This window comes from Taudactylus pleione, unplaced genomic scaffold, assembly GCF_031769625.1.
Source record: "Taudactylus pleione unplaced genomic scaffold, aTauple2 ptg000454l, whole genome shotgun sequence".
NCBI classification, from domain to species: domain Eukaryota; kingdom Metazoa; phylum Chordata; class Amphibia; order Anura; family Myobatrachidae; genus Taudactylus; species Taudactylus pleione.
The window spans coordinates 12,192,267-12,206,870 of NW_028284856.1; the positions used below are offsets into that span (position 1 = coordinate 12,192,267).

Below are 14,604 nucleotides of genomic sequence, written 5' to 3' on the forward strand. Positions count from 1 at the left end.
TACGTTATTACAGGTTGAGTCTCCCATATCCAAAATGCTTGGGACCAGGGGTATTTTGGATAACGGAATATTCCGTATTTTGGAATAATTGCATATCATAATGAAATATCTTGGGAATGGGACCCCAATATACACACAGAATGCATATATGTGTTATATGCACCTTATAAACATAGCCTGCAGCTCATTTTATACAATATTTTCAATAATTTTGTGGCTCAAGCAAAGTGTGTGTACATACATGAAATAAACTTATGTTTCATTTACACCCTATACACACAGCCTGAAGGTAATTTTATACCATATTTTTAATAATTTGTGCCTTAGACAAAGTTTGTGTACATTGAACCATCAAAAATCAAAGGTTTTATTATCTCAGTCATGCTAAAATTATTCCGTAATTCGGAATATTCCGTATTTCGGAATATTTGGATATGGGAGACTCAACCTCTATTGCCATTTATAGCAGGAGGACTATATTTTCAAGGAGAAGTAATACTATAGATGCTCTTAGATTGGAGATTGGGACGGACTGTGGGTCTGATTCAGAGATGTGCGCTAACCCAATGGTTAGCGCACATCTCTGATTGTTAGAGGACCTCGCATGCGCAGGATGTGTACTATTCATGTGCAGCCCTCCATCTGCGAGTCCTCTTGCAGTGCCTCCCATCCGCAGCCTGATTAACAGGCTGCAGCGTTTGGGAGGCTGAGTGGGGCGTATCTAGGCAGCGTTACTGGAAATGGGAGCTTGTCTTCTCCCGTTTTCAGGGAGGGATTAGGTCAGGGTCTACTTCGGTGGATGCCAGGGTCTGCGTTGGTGGACGCAGATTTCCTGGCTTCGCAAGCTGCCAGTACCGGGTTAGACTTCGGTAAACTTCAGCTGCTGCAGCCTGGCAACCATCCCAGGTTGCTACCCCAGTCGCAGTGCTGGGATCGCAGATGCAGCCAAGGCGGTGTCAGTTTCCTGCAGACACCTCCTGCTACATTTGCATTTTAGATGGACGGAATTGCACAGCAGCGTGCGTGTGTGTGTGTGTGTGTGTGTGTGTGTGTGGTAGTGGTAGTGGTACATATATTACTAGCACGTACAGGGGCACAATTACCAGCCCATGTTTTGTTAATTAGCAGTCATCTGTATCTAGATAAGGCTTTCAAGTGTTTATGGTTTTCAAAGTAATCTAAAAGTCGTGTACATGTTCTGTTGCCAAATCGTTAAGTTGGATCTATATCAGCACAGTTGTTATTTTACATAATTAGTGCTAACACTCATACACCATACCATGCTCTTCTATTTTCCAATAGAATGCTTTTGTCAGATTTAAATTGCTTGATGGTCCAGCTATGACTTGCACAAAAGCCACTTGTCTGGCTGACACACAATACCAAACTCAAGGTGGAGATTTGTAGGAAAGTCTTATTGATTGAGAACATAAGGTTTTAAAGAGAACCATTTTTTTAATGTTTGTTTCAGTTTGAAAGATTGTTGTGACTTCAGCTACCTCATATGTTCAGTTTGAAAGATTGTTATGACTTCAGCTACCTCATATGTTCTACCATACCAGTGCAGCTGTGTTAAAAGCTGACTTGACATAATTTGGTATTAATAACTTGGCTATATAAATTAACAAGCATATTGTGCTAAAATCAACTGACTGACTGTGTCTCATCGTTAATTTGAGTTCCTCATCCATCTCCGTACCAGCCGGTACATCTTGATATCCATTTTGATGCTGATTGCCAAAACAATCGTAGTCTGATGGGGGCAGTGTAAATGGTTAGGTTTTCTTTTTCTCTTCATTTGCAGCTTCATTGGCTGACTGAGAGCTGGGAATGTACTCCTATAATCCCATTGCTGGCAGGTACTGAACTGAAATGACTGACATAATTTGCTGACCGGTACAGCTCTAAATCCATGTCTTGCGTGAATTATCCTGAGCGTTATGGTGCGTACACACTGGGCGATCAGGAAAGACAGGATTACTTATCATAATCGTACAGTCGTTCCTGTTCCCCTGTAGTGCCTACATTGAACGATCAGTCGTTCAGTGTAGGCTCCCTCCCTCATCACTGAACATGGCCAATCTGTTATCGACAGATTGTCCATCGCCTGAACATGCAGCACAATGTCTGATACGACCAGCGGGAGCGCACATCACTGGTCATTTCCGTCATTATAGTGCACGATTTGTGCAAGATTACGATGTCGGAATCGTGAAATCACTCAGTAATATCGCCCAGTGTGTACGCACCATTAGTTATACTGTAATGACCAGTATGGTTGCTGGCAGCATTTGTTACTGATGAACATTTTTGGGAACCATACATTTATTTTTACCCACTGAATCTTCTGTATATTGTGGATGTAGACACATTCTTAGACTTCATTAGCATTTGTGGATCACTCAAGGCATGGGGCTCTGGCAGAGCTATAGAAGATGTGGTGGATGAAGAAAATCCATCCTATCTCATCTAGCTTTGTGGAGAAGTCACCCTCTCTCCCATTTCCTAAATTCAAAAAAATCAATAAAAGGAATAAAACTGTGGGGAAGATGCTTGTGGAACAGATAGATGTTCTTTCGATCTGATACTTGGGGTTCTGTATCCTACATGGCTAACTCTTATTTTGTAGAATCTACGAGTGGCTGACTAGCAGTGGCTTGGCAAAATAATGTACAACCTATAAGATGATGTAAGCTTTTAATAACTTACTTTGACCCTCCTTTTATATTATTGAAAACTTGCGAATAGACAGCAGGCCCATAACACATTTGTGCCACTATTGTGCATCTTGGAGAACATGTCAGACCCTCAGGTTTATAACTTTCCCATTAAAATAAAAAACATTCTTATTGGATCTATATTGTTTTGCAGCCGCACATGCTACAATATCAGACCAATTGGCCATGTTCCGCCTTAATATCAGTGTGTGACCAATAAGAGCAGACTAGTTGAATATAGGATATCGTTTTAGCTCTGATCATAAATTTCAACTTATTTAAAAATAAATAATGATTCTGGAATGGAGATGTGAGGAACAAATGAGGGAGGCCGACGGTTCAAATCCTGGCAGCGGCAGCCCGACAGAGGAGGAAATCCCGATCGTCCCCAGGTAAGTATAAACTAAGATAATTTTACCCTCTAACCCTCCTTTAGGGTGCCTAACCCTAATCCCCCCCCTCTAAGTGCCTAAACCTAATCCCCCCTTCCCCGCCGCCTAAACCTAAGTCCCCCGGGGGGCTGCCTAACCCTAACCTCCCGGCGTTGGTAAAATGATGGGCGTCATTTAGACTTAGACGCAGATTTAGACGCCAGTCATTTAACCCTCGCCGGGATTAAGTAGTCTAGAAGCCGGCGGTCGGCATTCCGTCCAGCGGCTTCATAAACGTATACCCAAATGAGAGGTTTGCTTTATAGTCTAATACTGTGGGTCCCAAACTCTCTTGAACCCCGGTCCCTTAAGGCAGAGCTTGACAAATTTTTCTAAAATCTAGGAGCCAGGATCAAAGTGTAAGAGCCAGATCACTGTCCCCCCAAAAAATTACAGGTGTGAGTGAGGAGCACAGCTCTGTGTGTTATGCAACTGTTATACACACTATACTAGTCCACAAAATGGTCACAGTTGAATGGATACAGTAACATGGAGCCCCCTCACTGCTCTGGACAGCTCCTCTGCTCCACCCCCCCACCCTCCAGTAATAATGGACCACATATCATCTAAAACAATGGTACCAGAAAGTACAACAGAACCCCCCTCCCCTCGTGGTCACAGCACTATCCCTCTGAAGCTGCTCTGCAATCCCTGGCCATGCATAGACCCTATTACTGGAGAGCTCTATGCAGCCAGAGATAGGAAACAGGAGACAGCCGGGACGTACAGGAGAATCAGTGTACACTGAGACAGACAGCATGGGTCAGAGCAGGCCAGGATTGAGAGGAGCAGTCAGCGCAGGCTGAGACAGACAGAGGCACAGCAGTCACCGCAGGCGACACTCTGCACATGCACTCCTGTGCATGATATGAACACCGCAATATTATAGGCACGAATCTCCGTGGGAGCTGATGAGAATCTATTTCCTCCCTCACTGCAAAATCTGGTAGCCAGGCAGCAAAATCTGGTAGCCATGGCGACCTGGCCCCTGGGATTTGTCAAGCCTTGCCTTAGGTTATACCCTAAAGTTTGTTTTAGAAAAATTCAGCAAAAAGTGTTACACTAAGTAAATTGTGCTAACCTGTTTTCTTTGGTTTAGTTATTTGGTGGTGGACAGGGTTACGCTTCTGTTTGTCCACATTTTATGATAGGCAAAAGCAGTGCTGGTGGCTGCCAATCACATTGATAGCTAATTTGATTAGGTCTTGGACCACCAACCTGTGGCACCCCAGGATGCCTTTCTACCCGGTTTGGGAACCACTTATATAATGTATCACTACATTTTATTAACCGTTTGAAGTTATTTTTATATAGCCCACACATATCAGTTATTCACATCAGTCTCTGCCGCCAGTGGAACTAACAAACTATGGGCCTGATTCAGAGCCGCTCGTAAGCGGCCGCTCGTTCGCTCCGAGCGATGTTTGCCCAACTGCGCATGCGTACGGATCGTTATACGCATGCGCGAACCAGCCAGTGCGGTCGAAATTCATGTGCTCGCAAAATAGCGAATGCCTGAAAATTTGAGTGACAGAATGTGGCGTATGTGGGTGGTAACAGGGGAAGGTGCTTGAAAACGGGGAGTGGAGATCCGAACGCAGGCGTGCTTAAAGGTCAAATTGGGCGTTTTATGGGTGTGCATAATTAATACAGCAGCGTCATTGACCACGTCACTGGGTTATTTTATAGCCAGAACTGCTCGCAAGATTGTGGTAGCAAAAACCAACCCCAAGAATAGCGAGCAGTTCATACGCTGGTCGATGTACTCGATTAATCTAATAAATAGCGGACATGACGTAGGATGCGAGCGGCCAGGGGGCGTATTTTTTCAAAAAACGACCGCAAGTTTTGTTCGCTCGTTCAGACCTAGAGGCGTGAACAGACCGCAAAGAGCGAACTGTTCATTTGAATAGCCACCCCTATTTTCGGGACGAGCGAGCGCTAATTGCTTCCGGCACTGAATCAGGCCCTATATTCCCTATCACATGGCACACAAACCAATTAACCTACCAGTATGACTTTGTGAGGAAAATAAAGCAGTCATAGGAAACCCACGCAAATACAGGGAGAACATAGGGCCTGATTCAGACCCGGTCGCAAGCGCTGTGCGCTCGCAACCGGGTCGATGATGGGCCAGTGCGCAGGCGCGAGATCCGGATAGCGACGTGCTCTCCGTCGCTCCGGGTCTCGCAACAAAGGGGGCGAGCTGTCGATGTTGACTGACAGCTTGCCCCCTTTGGTGGGTGGGCCGGGGAAGTGGCTTGCCAAACGGAGGCGTTCCCATGTGAACGCCTCCGATTTGGGGGCGGCCCCACTGACATCACGCGTGATGTCAGTGGGAGAGATTTCAGCTCTGTTAGAGCCGAAATCTCTCTGGGGCTTGCTGCAACGTGACCCTACCACAAGGGTCTCGTCGCAAGCCCGATGGTCGCGATGGTCTTGACCATCGCGACCATCTTCCTGGCCGCTCGCTATAGCTGTGGGTGGTCACCCACAGCTATGCGAGCGGCCAGGAGGCCGTTCTAAAAAAAAAAAAAAATACCCCGGCCCTGATTCAGAGCGAGCACTTTGTCAGAGCGTCCGGCTCTGAATCAGGGCCATAGTCTCCACACAGATGGACCTTGTTTAGGAATTCAACTTAATATCTCAGCGCTTTGATGCAGTAATGTTAACCACTATGCCACCGTTCTATCAACACATAAGTAGGTCTGTATTTACCAGAAAGTACCAAAAAGCTGAATGGGAAAAATAGAAATGAATGTTGTTTGGTGATTGTCATTTATAGAAACAGACAAATCACAGGTGCACAACTCAAAATTACTGATTATATATAAATAGATTGTGCAATAAAATTTTGCAATGAATACAGGTTTTTAGCATAATCATAGCCAAGGTTATGGGCCTACCCACCATATCCAGTTACCTCTGTAGGGTAGGTCCCTAACATGCTAGGGTTCAAATCCAAAGTGCAGAACACCCCTAAATCGGCGTAGCCGAGCCACCCCAGGGCATCGCCATAATGAGAAAAGTGAAATGTGAAGTAAGAAAGGTACGAGCAGCTGTGGCTGCATAGAAAGGAGAAAATACAAATATAATAAAAACAATCAGTAAAGTGTTAAAATAGTGCAAAAAAGAAAGAATGTGTTATAATGCGATGCCCTGAAGCAGACAAACCAAAGCAATCCTGGGGACCCACGCCCCAAAAATCAACCCAAAGTTGCACTACAGTATATAACTTGTAGGACTTACCTAAAATTGTGCCTATTACTATTGTGCATATACAATACCAGACTCCATGCTTTTAAACCAATAAGGGAGGGGTGCTAGTCCAGACTGAAGGCGTCTCCTTCAGGTGTGCAATAAAGCACATTAAATGGAGTGTATAGGAAAGATTCCTGGACTGCACAACCTGACTTTATATAATGGGAGGTGCTACCTGTTGAGACTTATTGCTTAAGTTCTTCCTTTTCTCTCCCCACAAATGACGTGGAATTTTGTTTTGTAATAATTGCCTGGAAAATATTTACAAAATTGACTCCTTTTCTTTGAACCTTTTTTTGTTTCTGTCCTTGTTGACCTCTAAAAATAATTTTACATACAATTTGATATATACTTGTTTGTGCATTTGCTACTCTGTTTAGTGTATTAATTTACATTTATTTTGCTAATGTTCTATGAACAGCCTTGTGCAGGGGTGCCACATTGTTTTTAGGTTGGTTGGGTGCCATGACATAATTTTGTTTTGGCGCCCCTAAATAGCTAAATGTTGCTCCATCAGGGGCAGCAGGAATAACCTGCGACACCACTTACCTGATGACTGAGATCAGTAAAACTGAGGGGTCTTTGCTTTAGTTGCTTTAGTTTATTTGGCCTCTGTATTCGGTCATCACTGCTCTCTCCCAGGGCCTTATTTATCGAAAAGTGTTGTTGTTCACAACGAGTGATAAAACTTGTGTATGATGGTGCTGCAGCCAATCATTTTCAGTTGGGAGCTGATTTGCATGAGCACCATTTATCATATGCAACGAGTTTTATCACTCGTTGTGAATTATATCACTCATTGATAAATAAGGCCCCAGTCTCCTCACTCAGACACAACACTGACACACCGCTACAGCACAATTCCGAGAACACATGCAGCCAATAGCGTGTCCCTATACAAGTTATCCAACCAGTGTCGGGAGAGGAGGAGAATGGTTACCAGCGTGCTGCTGGGAGTTGTAGTTTGGCATAAGTTTAGGCTGGGTACCCACTAGGCGACCCGCCAATGCAACGCCCGACTGTACGACCAAATGATAAATGGGGATGGGCGGTGTGCACTGTCTGATGCACTGTCTGATCCGGTGAAAGACCGCCCTATATATCGTTCACCTGCACCATGCATCTTTCGGCGTCGGCAGCTGGGTCGCTCCATCGGGAACGACCGTGATGTCGATGCACGGGAGAGCGCATAGTGCATACACACTACATATGTCTGTCCAATCTGGCATATCATCCGAGAAATCATCTAGTGTGTACCCAGCATGAGATGCTCATTGCTACCATGCACTGGGCCTCACTCTAGGACTACAGAGACCATCATGCAAAGCAAAGCCAGCTGCTTTGCTAACTTTATCAAACTGGACAAAACCATGAAAGGCAGCCTAATAATAAAACTTGTGGGTTATGTTCATCCCTGCATTGTCTGGCACACCGCATTGGCCGGTGCCTCTCTCAAATGTTGTGGGGGAGGGGCAGAGGGGAGCTGTGTCCCCCTTGTTCCAGCGGCTATGGTTGTAGTGTGTCTCCTAGAGATCTACATAAATTTTTAAATATAAGTTTGAATACTGTAGGGAGAAACCACTTGTATCTCGCTATTCTGTGCAGTTATGTTTCAATATTGCTTTTCCTCGTATCAGCATCATGCTCTCTGTTTCCTGACATTATGTTGCTTGTTTGAACTGGGTGTGATTGTAAAGATTGTTACAGGTCTAAATAACTAGATTTTAATACAGTGCATCCGGAAAGTATTCACAGCGTTTCACTTTTTCCACATTGTTATGTTACAGCCTTTTTGTCCTCAAAATTCTACACACAATACCCCATAATGACAACGTGTAAAAAGTTTTTTTTGCAAATTTAATTTAAAAACCCCCCCAAAACTTAAGAAATCACATGTACATAACTATTCACAGCCTTTGCCATGAAGCTCAAAATTGAGCTCAGGTGCATACTGTTTCCACTGATCATCCTTGAGATGTTCCTACAGCTTAATTGGAGTCCACCTGTGGTAAATTCAGTTGATTGGACATGATTTTGAAAGGCATACACCTGTCTATATAAGGTCCCACACTTGACAGTGCATGTCAGAGCACAAACCAAGCATGAAGTCCAAGGAATTGTCTGTAGACCTCCAAGACAGGATTGTCTCAAGGCACAAATTTGGGGAAGGGTACAGAAAAATATCTGCTGCTTTGAAGATCCCAATGAGCACAGTGGCCTTCATCATCCGTAAATCGAAGAAGTTCGGAACCACCAGGACTCTTCCTAGAGTTGGCCGGCCGTCTATACTGAGCGATCGGAGGAGAACGGCCCTAGTCAGGGAGGTGACCAAGAACCCGATGGTCACTCTGTCAGAGCTACAGCATTCCTCTGTGGAGAGAGGAGAACCTTCCAGAAGGACAACCATCTCTGCAGCAATCTACCAATCAGGCCTGTATGGTAGAGTGGCCAGACGGAAGCCACTCCTTAGTAAAAAAAAAAAGCACTTGGCAGCCCGCCTGGAGTTTGCCAAAATGCACCTGAAAGACTCTCAGACCATGATGAGACAAAGATTGAACTCTTTGGCGTGAATGCCAGGCGTTATGTTTGGAGGAAACCAAGCACCGCTCATCACCAGGCCAGTACCATCCCTACATTGAAGCATGGTGGTGGCAGCATCATGCTGTGGGGATGTTTTTCAGCTACAGGAACTGGGAGACTAGTCAGGATAGAGGGAAAGATGAATGCAGCAACGTACAGAGACATCCTGGATGAAAACCTGCTCCAGATCGCTCTTGATCTCAGACTGGGGGTGACGGTTCATCTTTCAACAGCCCAACGACACTAAGCACACAGCCAAGATATCAAAGGAGTGGCTTAAGGACAACTCTGTGAATGTCCTTGAGTGGCCCAGCCAGAGCCCAGACTTGAATCCAATTGAACATCTCTGGAGAGATCTGAAAATGGCTGTGCACCAACACTTCCCATCCAACCTCATGGAGCTTGAGAGGTGCTGCAAAGAGGAATGGGTGAAACTGCCCAAAGATAGGTGTACCAAGCTTGTGGCATCATATTCAAAAAGACTTCAGCCTGTAATTGCTGCCAAAAGGTGCATCAATAAAGTATTAAGCAAAGGTTGTGAATACTTATGTACATGTGATTCTTAGTTTTTTTTTTTGTTTTTTAATTAAATTTGCAAAAATCTCCAAAAAAACTTTACACGTTGTCATTATGGGGTATTGTGTGTAGAATTTTGAGGACAAAAATGAATTTATTCCATTTTGAATAAGGCTGTAACATAACAAAAATGTGGAAAAAGTGAAGCGCTGTGAATACTTTCCGGATGCACTGTATGTCAAAAACTATGCAGTATAAGTGAATCTTGTAAGGAAGGGGTGCGGTCATAATACCGACCGCGGTGAAACTGGCGCTCAGAATTCCCGACACCTGTCAGAATCCCAGTGGTGGCATTCAGACCGCCGACAGATAAGTAGCGGGGTTGGGCACTAGGGGGAGGGTTATGGTTAGGCATTAAGGGGGGGTTAGGTTTAGGGTGCGGTGAGGGGAGGTTAGTTTTAGGCACTAGGGGGAGGTTAGGTTTAGGCAACGGGTAGGGACAGGGGGAGGGTTAGAATACCGACTGACCGGTGTCTGTATCCTAACCCTGTCGGATGCTGAGAGCCGGCATCCCTTACCCAACCCATAAGGAGCACCCTCAATAAATGTGCAGACATAGATTATTTTGTTTACAGTCTCTGTTCTGTACATAGTTCTGCTTTTTACCCATGAGTGATTGCAAACGAAAAGTATGGTAGTCGCTCATATCAGTTTAATGACATTGCACAGGTGCTTGTAAAGGGCGGGGTTTACACTGAACCACAGAAAAAAAGATTCCATCCAGCTCACTGCAGCAATATCAACAAAAAATACTTAAATCCTACATGATAATAGAGATTCAGAGGTATTAGTAACATACATTTGCAAATATATGAATAAGCGCCAGGCCATCGTCAAGGCTCCTCTATACTGGCGTCCCTATCGTTAAGGTGTTCACGTCCGAGAAGCAAGGTACCCTAAAAAAATTCCAGGGCATCACATGAAAAGGGGAAAAAAGGTGATATTGATTTATCTGCACACATCTATTCTTTACACTTCACTAACTGTTAATGAAATGAGAGAGAATTAAAATGACAAATAATAAACCATTAGAAAAGTGATAAAAAAAAATATCTATGTGAATTAAGTGGTGATGCCCTGAAAAAGGTCCAGCCAGTTTGGGGCGCCAGTATAGAGGAGCCTTGACGATGGCCAATCATACAATATGTGGACAAACCGTGGTGAAACCCTGACCACCACCAACCACCACATAACTGACCAAGGCATTGTAAGCACAATTTAATGTATCTTTAATATTTTTTTTCTGAATTTCTCAACAAGAAACTTCTGGTCTAGGGGTGCTTGAAAAATTGCTAATACACTTGGGTGCCGTGATTCAAGAAAGTTTGGGAATTCACAATATTGTGGAATACTTGGCAACAAGATAAGGATGAAAAAAGTAGCCTTCTGTGACACTGTTTATGCGTCCCATGGTCGTGCTTTCTCTGAGTAAATGATGTGACAAAGCATGCTTGGAGATAATATACTGTAGGGCCATCTCTCCAAAATACAAAATAAATAATAAAGCACTGTCAAGAGTGGTTTCACCAAGCAGCTGCTGAGGAGATAGTAAGTCTCCTATATGGTAATTAGATAGGATAAAAGGAAAGCAGCCAATCCGGCAGGGAAACGCATTGGTGTATACCCTTATTTGGCACATACGTTTATTGGAGCCCTGTGGAGTTATTATCTGTGGCAGGGACTGAACTACATGTGACACTAGTCACTGGTCCTGGTCTGGACAGCTAAATATCTGCCTGGGATTTACCTACAATTACCTCCCCCCTTCATTGGGGAGGACAGCAGAATTGGTGTAGGGAATCCACACGTCTCTGCAGGATACCAGCTTTTCTTCACGGATCCAAAGAAGTCTCCAGCATATGGGTCATTGCCAGTCATTAGACCTAGAGACTTTCATTTCTATTGGAGAATATTGAAACTGGTAATATCCATTCTTTGCAATTGCCATTTTTCCATTATTGATCTTCATTCAATTGTGCCATATAAAAGGGTTTTTATCATTAGGAGCTCGAACTTTTGACATGCATGTCTGAAATTGAAATTGGTGTTTTTCATCGCACTCAAAAGGTTTTCAATATCCAGCTTTCATTTTATGTGATTGTTTTTATGATCTATTCTATGATCTGTTTGATGCATTTGATATTAATTAGTTTTATTAAATGGTTCAATTTTTATTGAAGCTCTGCTTTCCTTTTGTCCTATCTAATTACCATATCTCCAAACTATATGGCGATAGTCATATATGGATGTAGTATGCTGCCTCTATGTTGTTGATGTGTACAGCAAATTCATAAATAAAATATAATTAGTCGAGAAGTTGATTTGGATAATTGTGGAGTGATGCTTATTCCTACTTTTGCTGGAATTGTAGCCTGGTCAACAACCAGCCAAGTGTCTGCATTGTAGCCTGCCATTGGAATCATTGCATACTGACAATAAGTAGGACTGTGCTCTGTTGAGTTAAAAATTTTAATTACAATACGTAGTTTGAAAAAAAAAAAAAAATATATATATATATATAAATAGACGAAAAAATGGCACTCCGGGTCTTCAAAAATGCTGATAATTATCCCACTTATGGATTAAAGTATCAGCATTTTTGAAGACCCGGAGTGCCATTTTTTTCGTCTATTTCTGCATCATTGTTCAATAGAGGCACCTGGGCAAGGTTGCATTTTTACTATATGGGAGTGCCGGACTGACAGTACAAATACAAATATATATATATATATATATATATATATATATATATATATATATATGTGTGTATGTATGTTATTTATATATATATATATATATATATATATATATATATACATTTGTACACATACATTACATTTTTAAATATGACAACTACATACAGCCACTCATGACCACCTTTCCTGCATGTAAACAATAGTAAAATAATTTTAAAATTTAAGTTTTTTTAAAAAGTTTTTAGTTAAACCTCTTCCAAATTAAAATTTCTTTAGTTCTGCTTAGTGTTTAAATAAAATTAAAATTAACTGTATGCTAGATATAAACACCAATGTCAACCTGAAATAAATCCTACTCTTACTATGTAAAAAAACTAGAACATTTTGTACGGAAACTATTAATCCCTATTACTTTTTGTACCTTTGTGTCTGTTCTCTTGTTGAATTTTGCAGATTTTTTTTTCCTTTTTATATAAAATCGATAAGACAAGCAGATGTCATTGGTAGGTCAGTGACAATGTCTGGCGTCATTCCATTGCCAACCTCAGTGTTTATAAATAGTCTTAATGCTGGTTTTGTGTTGAGCAAATGAGTCTTTATTTTTAGATTGTAAAGATGTTAGTATGCTAGCTTCTTTACTACACTATGGGCCTGATTTAGCTTAGGACGGAATTGCAAGCAGCTTTGCAATTCCGTCCTTGCCATTATGGTAATGCAGCAGAAGGCGTCATGCCTCCTGCATACTTTACTTATCCTAGCTGCGTTGTACAATGCAGCATTGAATAATTTGCGAGAACATCGGATCAGCTAAGTGACCATTGGGGTCACTCAAGCCAGCCGCCTCAGATGACAGAAAGAGGCTAGGAAATTTCAGTCAGCTGACGGAAATCCTGGACTCTTCCATCCCTCCCAACCGTGACAACATGCCTCCGTTTCGGGAAACCAAGGCCGTCACCACCTTCTCCCGCCCACAATCAGCAGCAGACTGTAAATCACTGAGTCTGCTGCCGCTCTGCATGCGAACACGCAGGACCCGTACTGCACATGCGCAGATTCCCAACCGTCAGGGAACTGCGTTCAGCATTGCACTGCTGAATCAGGCCCTATGTCCACATTCCATAACATCTGAGATGCAGTTCTAGTTCGTTACCATCCCTCCATTTTTGGAAATCCTATGCTAATCACATACAATGTGATCCTGCCACCTGAACTGAATTTTAAGTTACAGGCTCTGTTTTAATTGGCAACACGTGAATGGTCAAATTGGATATCTGGTCGCTTGGCGTTCATGCTTAGTAGTCCTGCTTGAATGTCATGCAGAGAAAAGCTAGCCTAGTGAACAGATGATAGTAGTACTCTTCCAACCCCTGATAACACTGTAGATATTGATGAACACTGTCAATTTGTTTTGCTAATGTTTAACGCCAAAAGAAGCATGCAAAGCGAATATGAATTTTGAATCTATTGGTATCAATGACCCCTGGGTCCTCTTGCCATTGGAAGCATTTGTGCTGCCTTCTCCATTTACTTGAATTATAATCAATTATTAGAAAGTGCTGGCATATTACACAGCACTGTACATAGAGGGGAACCAAACACAATAACATACATTTACTTGAATCCGAAGGCAAGATCCTTACAATCAAAGAGATTTGGGGATCATTGATACATAAGGTAGCAAAATAACAATTGCAGCTGTTAGTAGATAAAGTGTATTTGAATAGTAGTGAACTGATTGTGAATACATTGGAGTCAATTAAATGTCCTCCACTTCCATCACCACCACATGAGTTAGCGTGATCACTTCTCAGATGCAGCAACAGGATTTAGAACACAGTGCTTTTCTGTGCAGACATCTAAAGCTCCTGTAGTGAAATGCAGCAATAAATGTAAATGCAGTCTTGTTCATGCAAGAACCGCTCCAGAGCATTTCACAGTGCCGCATGTAACTTTTCCCATTCACTGCCGAGTCTCTCTGTGGGATAATCAGAACGCTGTCATTTTCTGCCTGGGAAAGGATGGCTCTCTCAAAAACATATTGTACGTGGTTTCCACCTCTGCCATGCCCTGTTCCCATCCTTATGCAGTCCCCGGTGACTAGATATAGTGATTAACATTAAAACTAATAGTACCAAATTGGCAAGGCATGTGGCAGACCCTCTGATTTGCTTGTATCTTACATTATAGACCGACTTTCTGCAACACTCTCTAATAATTGGTGCAATTTTTAAATATCACCATTCTGCTACCACAAACTGCTTTTTGGGAAACATTGTAGCACTGTTCATGGTGTTGGATAACACCATGTAATAATTTGTATTTACTGTTGTGGTTGATATCACA

At 42.7% G+C, this 14,604-nt stretch overlaps 1 protein-coding gene across 2 annotated transcripts in view; it reads left to right on the forward strand.

The window, feature by feature from the left end:
• TNKS (tankyrase) overlaps positions 1 to 14,604 on the forward strand; it is a 252,832-nt gene that overhangs the window by 40,279 nt on the left and 197,949 nt on the right. The gene's annotated exons all lie outside the window — the stretch shown is intronic.